Below are 18,314 nucleotides of genomic sequence, written 5' to 3'. Positions count from 1 at the left end.
TGTGTGCGACGACTGAAAGTCTTGAGTGGAGTGAGGGGAACACCATCGGACTTGGAGTGGTGGTAGCTAGTTTTTTCTCTCCTCTTCCAACTTTATCTATTTTTTCCCATTGTCCTTGTTCCCCTCTCCCCTTTGCCTTTCCCCACCTTTTCTCCCTGCTCACTTAAAAGGTTGTATGACATTTGACAGGTTTTAGGGTCTTAATGTCGTCCTTGGGATCCTAACGAAAGGTTCCCGATACTGGATTGGGACACCTTGAAACCTCTTTTACTACCTCCAGAGGTGATGCTTCACTAAATATTTCTGTTTTCTGCTATTGAGTGGCAGTTTGTTGTGCGTCATATACTTGGAAAGTTTCAAAACATTATCTGTTGAAGTTGTTCAACAGTAGCCAAACTTCATTCTTTGTTTACAGATCTTGAATTTATTAGTAGAATAATGAGTTTATATTGGATGATGTTTAAGGAACTCCAGTGAAGTAAAGTGTTTCTTACTCCATTCCTCCCAAAAATAGACAAAATCACGTGAGGATCCATCCATACTGCTGCTAATACCATTGGTCTGGAAGTTGGAGGTGTTGCACAGCTCTCAACACAAGCACAGCTTGAAAACCAGGAGCACCTGAAGGAACAGTGCTCATTTCCTACAGAAAACAAGTGACTGAGAAAGAAGGTAAAACAGACTGTATTTTAACAGTCTCTTTCCTTAATTGTACAATGTGTGTGAAGTAAACAGAAGATGTAATGAAAAATGGTCTTTCTACAAGGTTTTTTTTAAATGAACAGCACTTAAAAATGAGCAGAAGGAAGACACCTAGGATGTAACCTGCATGTATGTCTTTTTCCCTTGAAGAGATACCAGAACCAAAAATGCAGTTGTTCCTAATCTTATTTGCTCCTCTTTTCTATTGCATGATAGATCAATGACCAAACTGAGCACAGGCAAAAAATACCATATGCAGAGGGGGTGGTTATACACAAGGACTGCTACAAGAAAAAGTTCGGTGTCATCATGCTGCTGTTATTTCTTTGATCTCATATGTTAAGTGGAAAAATAATTTACTGTTACGATGTTAATAAGCAAGCAGTTGCACTTAGAATTTTGGCATCTGCAAACACAAAAACAGCATCCAGAAATTGTAAGAATGGACTCCCTTTATGTCTGCCTCACTGGTTTCTCTGTTTATACACTCACTGCAAGTGAATGTCAATAAATCATGGCATGTGCCTTGAAGAGGCAGCCTACAATAATAGGAACATAATTTAGTATTAAGGTAGGATTCAACTGATTAAAGGTAGGTGGTTTGCTTTTCTATATGCAAAGAGAAAGAGATATATTTAGTAGGCAATGTATTTTATTTTATAGGACACCACTAACACAGGCTAGATGTATCCCACTCTAAAAGTGCCTACTGCTCTCAATTTAAAAAAGGGACCCAAAGCAAGTAGTTCAGATACAGACTTGAACCGTGTGGCTTTCTGAACTTATTTGAGATGAACACCAGTCACCCTGAATGTTACTAGATTTGTTTAATCTATTTAAAAACAAGACAATTCTGAGTTCTTTAGTTGCTTATTGCCTGTCTGTGCCATTTATCTCAATCTTCCCATTGTTGCCTCTGTGAGAACATAAATTTTCCTGTACGGAAGTGTGGTCTTCTGTTTCTCATTGGTCTGGGGTATGTCTCATTACCTGATCACATGCTGTTGTGGTTTAAGGCACATTGAGATGGTCATTCCAGAAGTGACAGTAGCAGGTAAAGGTGTTACCACTTCCTAATGCTGTTTTATCCTGCAGCAGTGGTGCAGTCAGTCTGTAGCTGACTTCCAGATCAGTTATGGGAGCTTTAACCTCAGACACATCTAACAGCTGAAACTGGTACAGTCATTCTGCAGCACCTGTCCAAGGACTATTTTTCTTACAGTGGTCCATAGCTCTGATCCTCCGCTTGCTTCTCTTTTTTTAGTATAAATATGCCCTTACAAAAGAGTTAACATGATCCTGAACATACATCCTGTGGAGCTTGGGAGATACTTGTTACATCTTCACAATTTTATATGAGAATATGTCTGAAATCTGTTTTACTTACTGATAGAATGTTTAAATTGGCTTATTTCTGAAAACCTGACCCCTAAACTACAATAAAATAAACTCAATTACAACGTGCACCTAATCAAATAGAAAAAAAAAAGAAGAAAAAATAGCATCAAGGTGATAAAAGGGAGAGAGGCAAAAACAAAGTCTGTTTAATACAATTTATTGCAAAATAATAGTGAAGGCAGATGCAAAAAAAGTCTGTTGTTGTATGCAGCAATAGTCAACTTATTCTTTGAAATGATGTTTCATTGCTTTTTTTTTTTAAGTAAGTAACCAACCAACTTTGAGAAATGGAATTTGTTAGGTAGTAAACAGCCAGGCAGCTAAGATCCCCGTGGAAAAGAGGACTAGCAAACCTGGGACAAAAAAGAGAAATGTTTTGTAAGTAGATAATCTGGGCTCTCATTTGACAGATGGCAATGGTAGGAAATCATTAGATAAAAATAGTCCTTAACTGTCAGGCTGCTGCAGGCTCAGGGTTAGCACTGAAGCTGACCTACAGCATGAACACTTGCAACGGCCACACAGTTTTGTCTACTAGAACAGTATAAGAGAATAAGGAAGATGTAAGTGAACAAAAAAAGGGGGGGATTAAACTTGAGAATGAAAATATAGCTAAGGCAAACAAAATATTTCTGGAAACTAGTAACATTTCCTTGGTAGTAAATGCTATAACACCAGTTGAATGCTTTCATTGTTAGGGAGCAATGGGTGTCAAGATGATGACAGATTCCAGTCATGTCCTCATATACCACAGTTCGCCTTTAATACTCCAGCAGCAAATTGGTAAGAAGCATTGCTGTTCATAGGCATTGGCTCGCTCTTTTACAGTAGCATAGATTCACAACAGAGGACCAGCTTAGGTAGATTCTTAGCTAACACATTTCATTGATTTTGGGAAGACTGTTTTGTGTTGTTGCCACTGTGACAGTAAGGAACAAATCACAAAACTTCCCATAGCAACAGGGAATAGCCCAGCTTTAGCTAGATTTTTGTATACTTCCTAAGATGCAGATGTTTCAATACAAGCACTGAGAGAAAGCTATGCTAATGTTCACTAAATTTGGAAGTGAAGTTTGTCAATACAGGAAGAAACTGGATGACTATAATTGGAGAAACTGAAACCTGAATGAGATTGACTGATAAAATCTTGATAGGCCTCCCAAGTAAGTGGGTGAGAAAACCTATTTTTAACTGTTGTATCAGATAACTGTTGTGCATTATCAATCTTGTGTATCTCTAATGTTGAGAGGAAGAGGCTCAGGGGAAGACAGTTTTGCCTCAAGTTTTCTTGCTCTCTTCTTCGAAAGGTGTGTGTTTTTAAGAGCGGAGAAGGATAACCTCTACCAAGTAAAAAGTTAAGTACAACGTCTCTATTTTTAAAAGGAGCTCAATAGTCTTGTAAAAGAAGAAATATTTAAAGTGAGATGAGTATTGAGGCTACTTAATCTATACCAGTATCTTGAGAGATCTGGGCATGTTATCTGCCATTTGTGATGGCCTGGACAGCCCTACATTGACCATTTTCCTCTGTGTTTACAGGCCTGGAAAGGTCATTTCTTTACTGTCTGGGTTTCTGGGATGGTCTGCAGACCAGATGGCCCAGAAATTGCTGTAACAAAAGCCTAGACTTCCCACAACTTCAGAAGCACCTTTGCTGCTATCCCCCGCCGCCCCACAGAATCCCCCTCTTTCATCCAACACTGACATGTCCCCTGGTCTATGGAACTCAGCCCAGAGCCTGGACTTCCACCTTTCTATGCCGAGGACTTGAAGATGATGAAAAGAAATAAATTTTAGTGAATTTATATGAAACATTTAGGGGATGGTCAGGGCTTCCAAGAGTGACTTGAAGTTGAGCTTGAAGTTGTTGCTTGGCTTACCACAGTTTTTTTTTTTTACTTCACGCCTGTGATGTTAATTCTCACATGCTCTTAAAATTCACATGTCAACCACATCAATACACTAGTACTGTAAGCACTTCCTTAAGTGTAAACAGTTAAGATTTTGCTTTTCATATGCTCCTAGATGTATATATGCTGAAAATACTATTTTTAAAAGATGACATGTTGGCTTATGTTTTTTTCTTCTTTACCTGGTATTACACGTTTTTCAACTTTGTCAGCTTTTAAAAGGCCAGCAGGTGGTCTGGTTGAACAGCATTATAGAACCATTCCAGTGGAGTAATACCATGTACAGTAGATTGACTACTATTGGGGGGAGAAGATAAGTCAGATGATATACCAGGTTTCTTTCTAAAGCATCATCCTGGGTAAAATAAACTTTTTTGCCAGTTACTTTTCAGCCTTGCTAGCAGATCTTGGTGTGTGATCTAAATCTGCTAATACAGAATCTGTTTTTGCTATGTGAAAGTTATGTTTCTGTATTGTCCAAATACTAAGTAGAATCTACTTTCCATAAATCTCCATATTTCCTTAGAATAGTTCACGAAATATTCACCCTTACACTTTGTGTATGAAGTAAAATGCTATCCCCAAATTGTAAGAGAAGTGAGATGTAATGTCAGTGAGATGTTGATTTACTAAAGATCTTGTAAAGCCTTTGAGGTGTCGGCAGGAGTCAAACCCAGTTCTCTTGAACTGCAGCCTAGGCTACTGTTCAGTAGACTTTGTATTGTCATACAAAACATTAGAAGTGAATCAGGATGGAGAAAATTTCCCCCCCATTAACACTGTACGGAGACACGTAAAAACATTCAGCGCACAGTATTGTTTATCCCCTGTTCTTGAATGTTGCCCTCCCATTACAGAACCAGCTCAATTCAGTATTTCATGTAATTTAACTGTACAAGACAATTTTTTCCTGATGTTGCTTGCCATCATCTGATGCCTCTCAGATCTGAATAGTGAACAGTATGAATAAAAACAGCAGCTGGCTGTGGCTTCTCACATGCTTCATAGCTACTAAAACCTTAATCTGCCAGAATGCGCTTACTAAACTTGATGCACATAAAGGTTTCTCTTGACTTCAGCAGGACTACCCACATGCTCGCAACTGGTTGTAGAACTGAGCTCTAACATACCATCCTCTAGTCAGGCAGAGGAAAAAGACAGAAGTCAGTTTTGTGTCATTAACAGGCACTATCAGATCTTCAGATGTCTTTAATGGTAATATTCTTCAGTCAGCACCATTTCCAAATAGGTAGTTTAGGGTTTGTTGTTGAAGACAGAGAGCTAAAGTATCTGAGACTGACCAAGATCATGAGACGATTTGGTGTGAGATGTGATATTTTAATCTGATTCATAATTGAACAGCCAGAATAGTAACTCCTTCCCATAAGAAATCATTGCCAGGACGTCAATGAGATTGCCACTCTGGAAGTGGTAAAGGCAGTTGAAGAAATTTCACAGCTGAAGAATGGTGACTTGGTTAAGATCTGGATAACTGCAGAAGCTAGGAAAGTCCAAGGAAGAAGAAAATTTTCTCCAGGAGGCAGTAAGTAAGCTTTCAGGACACAGGATCTAGATATTCATAGAATCAGACTGATTCAGATTGGAAAGGACCTTAAGAGGTCTGGCCTGCTGCTCAAAGTGATGGAGCCCAAGCAGGGCAAGTGCAGTAGACCTGGGAAGTAGCCCCTTCACTGCTCGTCTCCCTCCTTTCCTCTGAGACTACTAGCTTAGCCAGACACCTCTACAGAAGATGATAGGTGATGTATGTTGTGATGTAGGTGTTTATTTTGGCAACATTTGCCTTGATAGGATAAGCAGTAGTTCATAATGGAGAGGAACTGAATTTAGATGCCTGGCATTCAAGTTCTTGTTCTCTGTCCCCAAAAAAGTAATTTACTGACAAGTCTGGCGGCGGGACTAGGTAAAAGAAAACACTAAAGGGTATCCAAGATAGCTTAGATCCACTTAGGTCTTAAGGTCACTTAGGGAACCTAATCTCACTACAGAGTAACTGGCATCATCTAATACATGAAAGGCTATTTTGTAGACAAGAAACATCAAGCATGTATGTTGCTTACTAGTTAATTCAGCTGACCTAACCTCCTCCTGTGTTGCTGGACACAGCACTTCCCATCATGAAAAACACAAGCTTCATACAGAGCAATTAAGCTGAACTTTCAAGCCTTTCATGAGAACAATCTAATTGAAAACCTCTGCTCTAATCTGAGATGTATGTTGGGATTTTTCCTTGAGATAAGGAACAGGTCCCTGACTTGTGATAAGAGAATTTCTTTCCAGGTGGCTTCTTTAGTAGAACAAGCTTGATGGCAGTAGAATTTGTGAATAAGTTGGAGAAAGAGCAATGTGGTTTTGTTCCAGTTTTAAGGAAAAGCTTTGAAAGCTGTTGGGAAATATACACAAACTCTTCATTTATTGCTATAATGAAATTGCATTTGTTTTTAAAACCAGGCAACACCATGTGGGAGTTTCACACACTTGATTTTTACAGCTCATGAAAATATTTACATTTTCCTCCTTGCTGAATAGATGATTTGTGTCACAACCAGCATACACTTAAACAGTTCAGCCATATTTAGCATAATATCTTGCTATTAAGCTGTTGTCAGTGTTGTTATGTCTGTTTCCTGTTTTTATATGTTATGATCTCCTCAACTACACTAGCTTCCCAAACACATTTATCTTGCTCTGAAATGCTAGCTGTTGCCAAATCTGGTAGTTCAACAGAGGCGAGTTGCAGCCCTGTGCCCCCATGTCCAACAAGTAGCGAGGCTGAGCATATATGCCCAGTAGCCACACAACCAAACATGTGTGCAACACATAGGTATACATACAGCTGGCCACACAGATCAAGATGGACAGAAAACACACCACTCGTACAAACAGCACCAACAGCCTTATGCTGTTCCCCTGTCTGATTGATCAGGGTAAAGGTCTGTGAATGGAAAATACATACATATATAAACAAAGTGGATCCCTCCAGTTGCTGGCTTAGACATTTGGTCTATCTGGTAGCTGGCACTGGACGCTTGCACTCCCCAGCCACTGGCATGTGGATGCACAAGCCCTGATGGCCCACAGCCCCACTCCAGCTGCCTGTACAAGACCCCTTGTGCACATGAGCACATGGTGCATGCACACCAACACACACTGCATGCTTCCAGCAGCTGGCTTTAGACACTCAGTCTACACAGTAGTTGGCCCTTAGATCTTCTCATCTCCTGTTGCCTCCTGTAGACAGAGAGACAGACACACACATGAGCACACATGTTCATCCAGCCCTCCAGTAGCCAGCTCACAGACTCTCTGGTCTCTGCTTGCCTTCCCAAGCCACTTTTCCTACTTACCGGTTAGATACTAGCCAGCAATCACACACTGGCACATGCACCCTCACTTGCTGCTGTTGCTGCCCCCCAGGCTCATGGGTCCTCAAGACCAATAGTCCAGTTCCAGTTACTGGCACTTAGCTCTACACAGACACACAGAACAGTAAGTCCCTCACCCAGGAAAACAGAGTTTTACTGAGAAGACAGGATAGACTGCTGAGTGGGCACAGGGCATTGCCAGAGAAGCCCAGTGACCAGCCCATTTACACACAACCTGCTCCTTTTATCCCTCTGTTTTCCCACACTTGTTCCTCCCCACACCACCTTGATCTCTCCCTTCCCCCACCTGTGGTTTCTCCCCTGAACAGCCCCTAATAAGTCTTCTACAATCCCAAATTGCTCCTCATGGTACCCCCTAACATGCCCCATCTCCCTGTAGGCAGCGCCCCCTTGCTCTGTGCGGTGCCCCAGGAGCCTTTCCAGGGACCCGTGGTGATGAATGTTCCCTTGCCCAGGGGCTGGTTGCCCTCCTGGGACAGCCCAGGCAGGGGCCAGAGTAGGGGCTATCTCTGACCAGGTGATTGGGGCCCCTTGGCTGCCTATGTGCCTCGGTGCTGCTTCACATGCATGGAGACAAGCCTCGTATCACGTAACCTGACACTGCAACTGCAGTTCAGTGTAATTCTTGGTACAGGATTAAATTGGCTCTCTATTAATTAAAAGTAGCAACCAAAAAAAGATGGATCCTACTTCAGAGCAAATTTAATAGGTGGCTCTTCTTTCCTCTGCGTTTGCCTCATGTGGGTTTTTTTCTACATAATACTTCCTTATCCTTCCTACACATTACACACCCTTCTCAAATCTAGCATGCCATACTAAGAATGTCTGCCTTAGGTGCACAAAATAAGAGGGCTTTTTTCTCCTCCTTCTGCAAATAAAGATCAACAGGTTTGTCAAGAAATACCCTCCACTAGAGACTTATTAACAAACCCTGCACAAAGAGATTTTTTTTCAACTAAGAGGTGAATCCAGGAGACTAAGAGAAATTAACAGCTGAATGAGGAGCATCACAGGCTGAAAGAGGAGTTGTGGGATGCTAAGAGAGAAGTGAAGGGCTGGCACAGCCAGCAGCTGCTGGGCAGAGTGGTAAAGCGAGAACTGCAAGCATATACTATTCTTCATTCATTGTCTCAGACTCATAGGAGATCTAGCAGAAGGCAAAGGGACATACTGAAATCCATGCTGCTTTCAATTCACCACGCATTTGCATCTTTACTGCTCCTGTGAGCATCAGCAAGAACAAAGCCGTCGAGCATTTGGACAAGGTGCAGGGCAAACTGTTGAAGAAGATTGTAGCTTTTATTAGGTGGGCTACTCAGTTTGTTGTGATTCTTTCCTTCATCAAGTAACCTATAGTAAATGATGCACAGCACGTGAACACACAGGTTTTATGAAAATTGTGCACCTGAACAGTTGTTCACGACTGGGTCTATAATATGCTGATTAATTTTGATACTGTAAATGCTTCTTTACAAGTTAGATGTAGCTCACTGCTTGATTAACTCAAATGAAAGAAAAAAAATGAAATCAGCTGGACACATACATGTGAACAAGGACAAAACAAAACCAGCTTTTGTTACAGCTTTGCAGGAGCACAGTGTGAGAGTGCAGACACATAACCTTAAGCTCCAAAGAATGAAAAGGCAGACTGAGAGCTCCCTGGCTTGCTGTCACTGGCACAGAGTCCAAGGGAAGAGGGACTGCAAAAGGAAGGAGAGAGAGAGCCCATGAGTTACTAAGCTGATACATTCAAGTCACAGGACGGTGCCTCCATAGAAGGGAAATACTCCAGGGAATATTCTCACCTTTCAAAGTATTGCCACTTGCACAGCTTACGGATTTAGTTCAGCAAAGTGCTTGGAAGCATCTAATTTCATTACTGTTCTGCAGAGCCTTTCAGCACACGTGCAAATCCCATAGATCAGCAAAGAGCGAGGAAAGAAAGTGAGGAAAAAGATTAGGAGTAAGGAGAGCAAGGCTGACATTAGATAAAAGCAAATAAATTGTTGAAGTAATCAGAATAAAAAAATTCATTAAGATCAAACTCTTAGGACCCACAAAGCCTGAGAAGAGACCAGTGTAGGCTGTGGTGGGTGGATGTCATGCAACTTGTCGCCCAGGCTTTTGTGAGGGAGCACTCCTTGTTGCTCTGCTGTTGGAGTGGCAGAATTGAGATTGCGTAAAAGAAAAGAAGTTCACACAGGAATAATGAATAGGTTGACTTTAATTATCTTAAAATTCTTAACAATCCATCCATCCTGAAACCTGGGTTTGAATCAGCCATTTGGCTTATAAGTGAAACTGATAGGACAGTTTTCAGATATTCTGTAGCTTAAGAATTACCCACATTTATCCTGATTTGAAAAAGCTGCCCAGAAAAAGCTGAGAAGAGTAACTATTTTACAATAGATTATTCCAGAAAAAAACTTTTTTTTTCAATTTTAAAGTCTAGATGACTGTGTTAGTTCCATGGACGAAGCTTTACCAGAGTGACAGTATGACTCAGTCATCAGAAAAGCAGGGGTAAGTCATGGGAAAAGGACATACTCAACGTTCTCAACTTACTGCAACATATTAGCAGAGAACATGACTATAACAAATGACTGTCATGGTAAAGAATGAATGAAAAATAAAGTCATCACCACAAACATTGCTGTACTTGGGCTAAACGTGATGGAAAATTTCCTTCTAGTATTTTTGTATTCTTATTATCTCTCCAATAATTTCCACTATCTGCTAAAAAAAAAGTCAGCATTTCAGACTCATTTGGATATGTTATGCAAACTTGCTAACATTTGAGCAATTCATGGAAGATGGGTATGATTACCTACGCCTCAGCATCTACCTCTACCACCAGATTTGGAAATCTTTGATTTATATGATTAGTGTTAACTAGTATCAAAGCAGTCTCTTTTTTTGAGTAAAGCTCTGTGAATAGCCTCTGGTATTTCCCAATTTTTGTTTGCCAGTGGGAGTGAAGGCATAAAGAAATCAGAAGAAATAACCAAAACCACAAGCAGCAAAACAGTGACTGTCCTCAGTAAAGTTTTCAGCCCTCATTTTTACAATGATAAGTGACAGGGAGTTCAGAAATTACTTTGTAAGAGTTTCATTAAAAAAGAAAAAATCCTATAGATTAGAATCAGTTCTCTTTAGCTGAATTTTACTGAAACACATACCAATGGCAGTATTGCTTCTGTGTTATATTGGACATAACTTGTCTGTATCTTGTGAAATGATTCCTCACAGAATCTTACTAAGTTAAAATACTTAAACTGGGCTGTAATTCTGTATCAGGCTCTGTGAAGGCCAAAAGTACAGGTTTCTTTGTAGCTTCAGGATATGGATAAATTCAAATAAGAACTAAGTTGGAGGATGCAGTTGCAGCTATTCCAAGTTACCATTTTTATTAAAAATATCTAGTTCTAAAAGTAGCATTGGCAATATTTGTTGTCGATTTTTTTCTTAGTTTTTTTCTTTGTAGTTAATGTTCTGAAACTACCTAGGATTTGAATATTTTCCCTGTTGTTAATTTAGTGATTAACTGATACTCACATTTTGTACAGTATTCTATTTTTCTTTTAAGAATGGAAATTTGATTTATCATAAATAAGCGGACATCTGTGTTTCACCTAAATAAACAGAGTCTTAGTAAACATTTTGCTGCTTGCTATTGCATGTTTGCTTCAGTATCCAGTGGCACAGACCTGTGCACCAGCAAATGCTTTTTTCCCCCACTCCCAGAGCAGCACCGAGATGGTTCTAAGGCAGTTCCTCCCCTGGATCTGGGGCAAGCACATCTACAGGGACTCTCATTGCTGGGTACCAGGACACAGACCTACTAAAGGATCAGGAGACAGATGCCAAAGGTACAGCCTTTAATAGACAACTTTGCACAGTATTGAATTATAGCACATTAGAATGTTTCTGTTCTGCATCTTACTGAGATATGCTCACTCTTCTGAAGAAAGTCTAGCTTTTATTATGATTGTATTGAAAAACAGGGTATACAAATACTCATGCAAAAAGACTTTTACATTTTTGACAGTGTTTGGATGATGGCATCTTCCAATTCACATTATAATTTTATTTCTGAAAAGCTGAAAACTTGCTACAGGAAGCTACAGGAAACGTATCCCTAGAAAAAGTCCTATATACATATCAGGTGAGAGGCATACATAAGGCCACAGAAATCCTTAGTGCTTCTGTGGGAACCAAGGGTGAACTATGTGAGACTTTTGCAATCCAGTGACAACTCTGGCTTCCAGACTTTTGTAAGAATAGTTTACATCTTTATTTTTTGATTGATTTTTTTTGGAGGTTACCCCCACCCCCCTGCACTGCCCTGAAAGGGGCTGCCATGGAACAGGGAGATCCTCTATGCCATTCCAGGTAACAATGTGGCAGATAAAAGATGCAAATTCAGTAAGAACAGCTGCTATGCCTCCTGTGTCTTACTTATCTTTAAAATATTTGAACTGAGTTTTGCCACCTTTTTTCTTGTTATTGCTTGAGATGTGCAGCTATAGATCTAACAGACAGAAGCTGCCGTAGTTACTTTTCAAATTAACGGAGAGCAGCCAAACAAATGCCTCATGCTGCCTTAAGCGGTGACCTTCAGAGGCTAAGGATCCTTGAGTTTCAGATCACAGTGGTTTAGCTTGTGGACTTGATCACTGCCCATAACATCAACACTAGAGGTTGCAACTTTCTGTTGCATTTTTGTGAATAAACCAGGCAAGCATTCATTAAAATTAGAAGACCATGAGTTGATTCAACCCAGGTCAGCTGAGAGCTAATCGACACCCTGGAGCAGACTGAACTGTGCTGTCTTGCCTTCTGCTGCATCACTCGCTACATCTAGGTAAAGTCATTCTTCACAAAGATTTAGTTTGCAAGGAGTTTCCCCCTGTAATTTGGAGGGGGCGGGTGTTAAATGCTGGTTTTGCACATGTAGTACAATTTCATGCCACTATGCTGTGTTTTACAAGGAGGTGCGTGTGAAAGAATGCTAGAGCAGAGTGAGAATGATTTCTCTTCTATCAGTCAATATGCTGTATATCATGCCTGAGATGTGACAGGAGATAGCTTCTTTGCAATGGACAGCTGCACAAAACACTTCTCTAGCAGGTAACTTACAAATAATCACAAGGCAGAGATCTGTTACCTTCTGTCAGTTACGAGTCTGCAGCTGCACATGTCAAAAGCATTGTACTTACGCCATATGTGCTTGGCTTCCCTGTGAAAAGATTCATGAAACATCAGAAATAAACCAGCTGTGTATCCTCAAACACTGGACTGTATGAACATATTTTCCAGGATTTTTCTATGGCTCACGTATTCCGGCTCTGTTAAACCAATAGGTCATGTGAAGAATTTACCATACCCTGCTGTCCAGATTGCATGATGCAAGTCAGGTGGCTCTTATCCAGAAATTAATTTTAATCACCAGCTGAGGAGAGTGGCAGTGTGCAAAGCTAGAAAGCTTATCTGTAGAGCAATACTGGCACCTTATAAATTAGATCTGCAAAGTAATGCAGAAAGCAATATAGTAAGCTCCAGGCTGAAAGCAAGCCTGCTTAGGCACGCATCCACACCGTATCACAACTGAGTGCACTTTCTGTGCAGAAAACAATGCTATATGAAAGGTACAGAGAGGCCAGTTTTTACCCCTTTGTTCTTCCTCCCTGGAGTCTTACTTTTAGCCCATTCATTTTATCACCATTCTCTGCACTGCTTCTGGTTTGACTTTTCTCTTTTCTGTTCAACAGATAACTAGAACTGCACAAGCATTCTCAATGATAACTCACCATCGCTTTATCACAATGACAGGCTCAGTCTCTCCCGAAAAAGACTGTGGCTGAAACACACCCTAGATCATCTTTTTTCATGGCAGCATCGCATTTCAAGATGAATGGGCTTCCAGTCAGCTAGATCAATAATCATCCTAGATCTTTCTCACCTATGTCCCTTTGATAAACACCCCACTTAAAGAATAATGAGCATTTCTGCCTTTATGGTACAGAACTTATACTTAGAAATAGCAAAACACTGAATAATACAAAAATGTATGTCTTCATGGTTATCTACTTCCTCCAATATGATATCTTACCCCACTGCATTGACAGAATGCCATCATCAGCAGACTCCTGCTTTTTGAGGCAAGGTCAAGCACAGATATATTTTAAGACAAAATATGCTCCTGATCATTCCTTGGAGAACTTCGCGATCAACTTTCTCCAGACTTGATCCTTCTACTTAATAGCCTCAGCAGCCCCTGCCCCACCACCACCATTTTCTTTCTACCTTATAGATTTACTAACTACATGTAACAAATTTGCAATGAGGCATCACCTGCTTTATGGGGAGAAAGAAAGAAAAAAAAAAAAAAAAAAAGCTCCTTTAGCACTTACATGAGGGAAAAACATACCTTTAACAAACCTTTGTACTGTTTAAAATTGGTCTTCTACAGCAGTCAAATGTTGGTGCTTCCACTTCCTGCCTTCCTTAGGTGTCCCCCAAGGTCTGTTCGATTTTGCCTTCCGCCCAAATAGATGCTGTCTAGAGTATTTTGTACTGAACACCAACAGCCCCAAATAACTGACAATGACAAAAGCAGGATTCATTCATACTCTAGAGTCCTTGCAAAGAGAACAAGCCCAGTCAGGCCTACAACCAGGAAAGGCTCATCTGGGCCACTTTCCTTTCCATTTTCCACTTAAGATAGCCCTGAGGTTTGGAAGGAAGATTACAGTGTCAAGGGTATGCCACAGGCACTACAAAGTCATCGAGAAGTTCTCGAGAGTTTTATGAATGCAACTATTTACCCTGTTTACCTCCAGGCAGGGAATTTTAGTTGGGTCCAACTTGGATGACTGGTAGAACAGCTCTTCACTGGGCAGAATATCAGATTTATTGGTAGCCCTTACTACTATTGAGGAATGCAGTCTGTCTAGTTAGCAAGGTGAATGAGGCAGTTTCTCCCTTCCTCTCTCCTTTTTTTCCTCATTTTATCCTTCTGAGCAACTTATGAGAGTAACTTGCTATATCTCTCCACAAGTTTTAGAGACATTCATCACAGGTTTGATCTTGCTACCGCAGTTGATAGTGGTGGATAGTGGTTTCCATCAACTTCAGTGACACAATATTCAAATCAAGAGTTCTCAAATGCTGGAAAAGTAGATAATTTGAAAGGAAGAAAAAACAACCTGATTCACATCAGCCCTAACCTGGTTCAAAAAAAAAAAGTATTAAAAAAATTGACATTTTTTCCTTGGAATTCATCTATTTTGGTAAACTAAAGGGTTTTTTAAGTTTATACTTGAATAATAAAGTTCCACTCATCTGATTTGGTGGCTTTCCTTCCCCATTTCTGTAAGCCTCTGGTTAAGTACTTTTGACATTAGCTGCATAGTTTCAGTAACAGTATAAATGACCTTATTGGCTGCTCTGAGCTCTAAACACATTTATAAATATGAAGTAAAAAAAAATTATTTAAGCTTTTGTAGATGCAGCTTTATTCAGACTCATTTATTCACTCCTGGCTAAACAAGTGCTTTCCATGAACTACAGAAGTCAACATAGCAAATTAAATTCATACTTTCAATACGCAGGACAAAATCAAGGCTGAAGTACTTGCCTACATTTATATTTTACAGCTTCATGCAAACACTTCCTAGTCTCCTTGCTGGAGACATGGTATCCCTTCTACTCTCATCTTCTACAAGTACTGAAGGTATAAGGTTTTGGTCCTAATATAAACTAATTTCCCATAATTGTCTAGGTCTTGCTATTGGGGTTAAGTCTTGTCAAAGTATTAAGGAATCTTTCAACCGTTTTGTTTGACCCACATCTCTTTTGCAGCAGTTTCTCTGTACAGCCAGTTACACCATACAACACCTAAAGGTTTCTGCTAAGCACATGAGAAAAATCCTGTGGTAGCAGGTTTCTAAAGGGAGAATGCTGATGCACTGGGCTCAGAGTTAAAAGAACTATGCTGAAGGGAGGACAAAATACAGGTGTATTCGAGGGCAGATCTAGAATTTCCCAGTGTAGGCATCCAGGACCTGACCATCCACCAAGATGCGCTTAGTTCCAACCCTCTCGCATACAGCGTCTTTCAAAAGTCACTGCTGCCAATGGACAGGGTGTAGTCATCAGTTTGTGATGGGGTGATTCTGGTATTAGGAAGTTGCATCAGAGGAAGAAAACAAACCAAAAAAACCCCACAGCAAAACAACCCTTAAAAGACAGCTCTTTTCTCTAACCCTCATCACAGCTGGATCATATCCCATGTAATGGTGGAGACAGTACCAACACAGGAGGTCCATTCCTCTGGATTCCCAGGAGCAGAGGGTGCATTTCAAGAATGTACCAGGACATGACAATCTGCTGAGGGTGGTGATGCGTGGGACAACAGGAATTCTCTACATTGCTATTGCTCCAGGTGGATCAAAAAGACAAAGAGAAGGAAGAGTAACTATTGTTTCACAATTCTAAATATTGAACATACCTAGTTGGGATTTGAATAGTCAATGAACCTCTCACCAGAACAGGAGTATTCCTTCTTTACTTATTTAAAAAACCACCAAACAAAAAACCAAACAAAACCAAAAGCCACTGTAAAGAATCTTAAGTGATAGGGTTTTGCACCTCAATCCCACTGGAGAAAGGAAGAGGGGGGAAAAAAAAAAAAAAAAAAAAGAGAACTTTATTCCTAACTAGCAAAAAGAACACTGGTACAGTTAAGCTATTCTCCCTTTTCCAAAAGCCTTGAGGGGGTGGGAGGTGGGGAGGATAAGAGGGGACACGAGACACAACGCTGCACCACAGATCTACATGAATAGCTGCTGTTGCACTGAGATAGAAATTCTATCACACATTATTCCTGAAGGAATAATTTCTCAAAATAACATTTCAGCAATGAAGATTATTTTTGGTGATAGATCCTATATGCACACAGCTGTTTGGCATTCATAATACACACACACACACACACACACACACACACACAGTTAGCAGATTAACCAGAAACTGCTAAAGGATTTTAATGTCTTCGGATTGTTTCACTTCTAAGAGTCTGCTTCATTTACAGGAGAGTTGCTGGAGAGAAAATGGTGTTCACAAGGTGACCATTTGCATCAAGAAGTGTACAAACTCGAAAGTTGGAAAATTGGTAAGATTGCCTGCCTGTCCAGCAGGGAGGATCAGTCAAGGAACCATCAAATACTTGGGGAACCTGACTGTTATAAAAAAAAAAAAAAAAAAAAAAAAAAAAGTACATCTTGGAGTAGAAATGGAAGCCAACGAAGTAGGAAAATGTGATGGAACATTTCTGGAAACATGGTATTACTTTTGTTAAGTTTAATATTGCTGCAGTTGAAAGTAATAAAATCCTGCTATTACTCTCCTGAAAAATCTGATTGATGGTTCTGTTTTAATACTATAATTAAAATACAGGGATTACAAGATGAGGATGTTTTACATGCATCTCTCTTTGCTTTTTTATTTACTCAACCATGGAATAAGTAAAGGCAACATACATTTTTAAAATAATTAACAGCATTTCAAATATTTCATTTCAGGCATACAAAATGAGGTATGCAAATTTCACCTGGCAGTTGCTTTTTAAAAAAAAAAAAAAAAAAAATAGCTCTTTTTAGTAGCATTGGTTTGAGTTTCTTAAAAGGGCTACAGAATCAAGTCAGCCAACAACCTGTTTCTCAACCAGTTTCATTTAAAAGTATTATTAAAGCTTGAACTAAGTTTCAGAAATGATACGCATTTTTTAAAGTTTGCTTTATACAAGTTAATTATCTAGTTGTTTTTTTAAGTGGTACAACACTGACCTGAGGTATCAGTATTGTGAAGAAGAGAATATGAATGTACACACAGCTGTATCTACTCTGTGTAGCTTTGGAGGTTTTCAGTTGGAAAAAAAAAAATCAGCAACAGATTCATGGTCATACACCATTAACAGACCAAAAAAAAAAATCATGTCCATCTGTTTGGCTTTTGAACAATTGTGAGAGACATAAATGGGAAAAGTACATTAAAATTGGTTACCTGGAACAACAACCAACCAAGCCAATCCAACATTTAGGCTTCAGTATCTGTGGTGATGAAACAGATGACCAAGGTCTTTCACCATCACAGCTGTTTAACATGATGAAAGCAAAGACTATACAGAAATCTAATCAGGGAAAAGTATTCACAAGTCCCTCGTCACCAAATCACATGTCCAGAACATTTTCTTAATTTTTGCAAGTCCTAACTGCCCCTGCTTACTCCAAAAACATCTGGCTGAACAGTCTGTGTGAATATTATTATTCCCTCCTCACGGGATGGCTAACATTTCAGAGGGAGCTTTGGGGCCATCATGGTGCCACACATGGATCTTGATCCCCAGGCACAGTCACTCCAATTAGCGTCTAGGCACTCCCCCATTCACAGGGTACTTTGTAGAGGAAGGAGTCCCATTTTCATTGCCAAGGAACTTTAGCTTTGCTAAGTCATTAAAATTAATTGAAAAGGCTCAAAATTAGAGGAGAAAATATTCAGGTGAAGTATAGCCAACATAATGGCCAGTAATTCCAGCAACTTGAAAGGCTGATTCAGGATACTTCAAAACAAACAAGGAAAGAGCTCGAGAGTTCATGAAGAATACTCATCTGGTCATGACTTTGGTTCAGCACAGGTAAACGCCAGCTGTGGCCGACCAAAACAAAGGTTTTAGACTCATGGCCTGCTCCCAGCTGCTTTCTCAAGGGCAGAGAGGCAGGGAAAGTGTTCAGTTCCAGGGCTTTTCATTCTTTCCCAAAAGGCCAGTGATCTTTCCTGTCATGGCAGTGAATACATGCCAGGTGACTAAACTGAGGGCACACTCAATTAGTGACAGTCA

At 40.0% G+C, this 18,314-nt stretch overlaps 1 long non-coding RNA gene across 6 annotated transcripts; it reads left to right on the top strand.

Annotated features, from left to right (window-relative positions):
• On the top strand, nucleotides 1-16,887 carry LOC112981294 (uncharacterized). 6 transcript variants are annotated; one of them, XR_010385177.1, is made up of 5 exons: nucleotides 1-62; nucleotides 515-672; nucleotides 9,862-9,937; nucleotides 11,159-11,283; nucleotides 15,693-16,887. It is a non-coding gene; the product is annotated as an uncharacterized LOC112981294 (long non-coding RNA). The 6 variants fall into 6 exon arrangements; XR_003258670.2 differs by having other exon boundaries at nucleotides 13,186-16,887; XR_010385175.1 differs by having other exon boundaries at nucleotides 11,159-15,889; nucleotides 16,509-16,887.
• The last annotated feature ends 1,427 nt before the right edge of the window (nucleotides 16,888-18,314 follow it).

The sequence above is a fragment of the Dromaius novaehollandiae genome, chromosome 1 (genome assembly GCF_036370855.1).
Source record: "Dromaius novaehollandiae isolate bDroNov1 chromosome 1, bDroNov1.hap1, whole genome shotgun sequence".
Taxonomy (NCBI): domain Eukaryota; kingdom Metazoa; phylum Chordata; class Aves; order Casuariiformes; family Dromaiidae; genus Dromaius; species Dromaius novaehollandiae.
The sequence above is the reverse complement of the archived record's forward strand: the minus strand, read 5'-3'. Positions and strand labels throughout refer to the sequence as shown.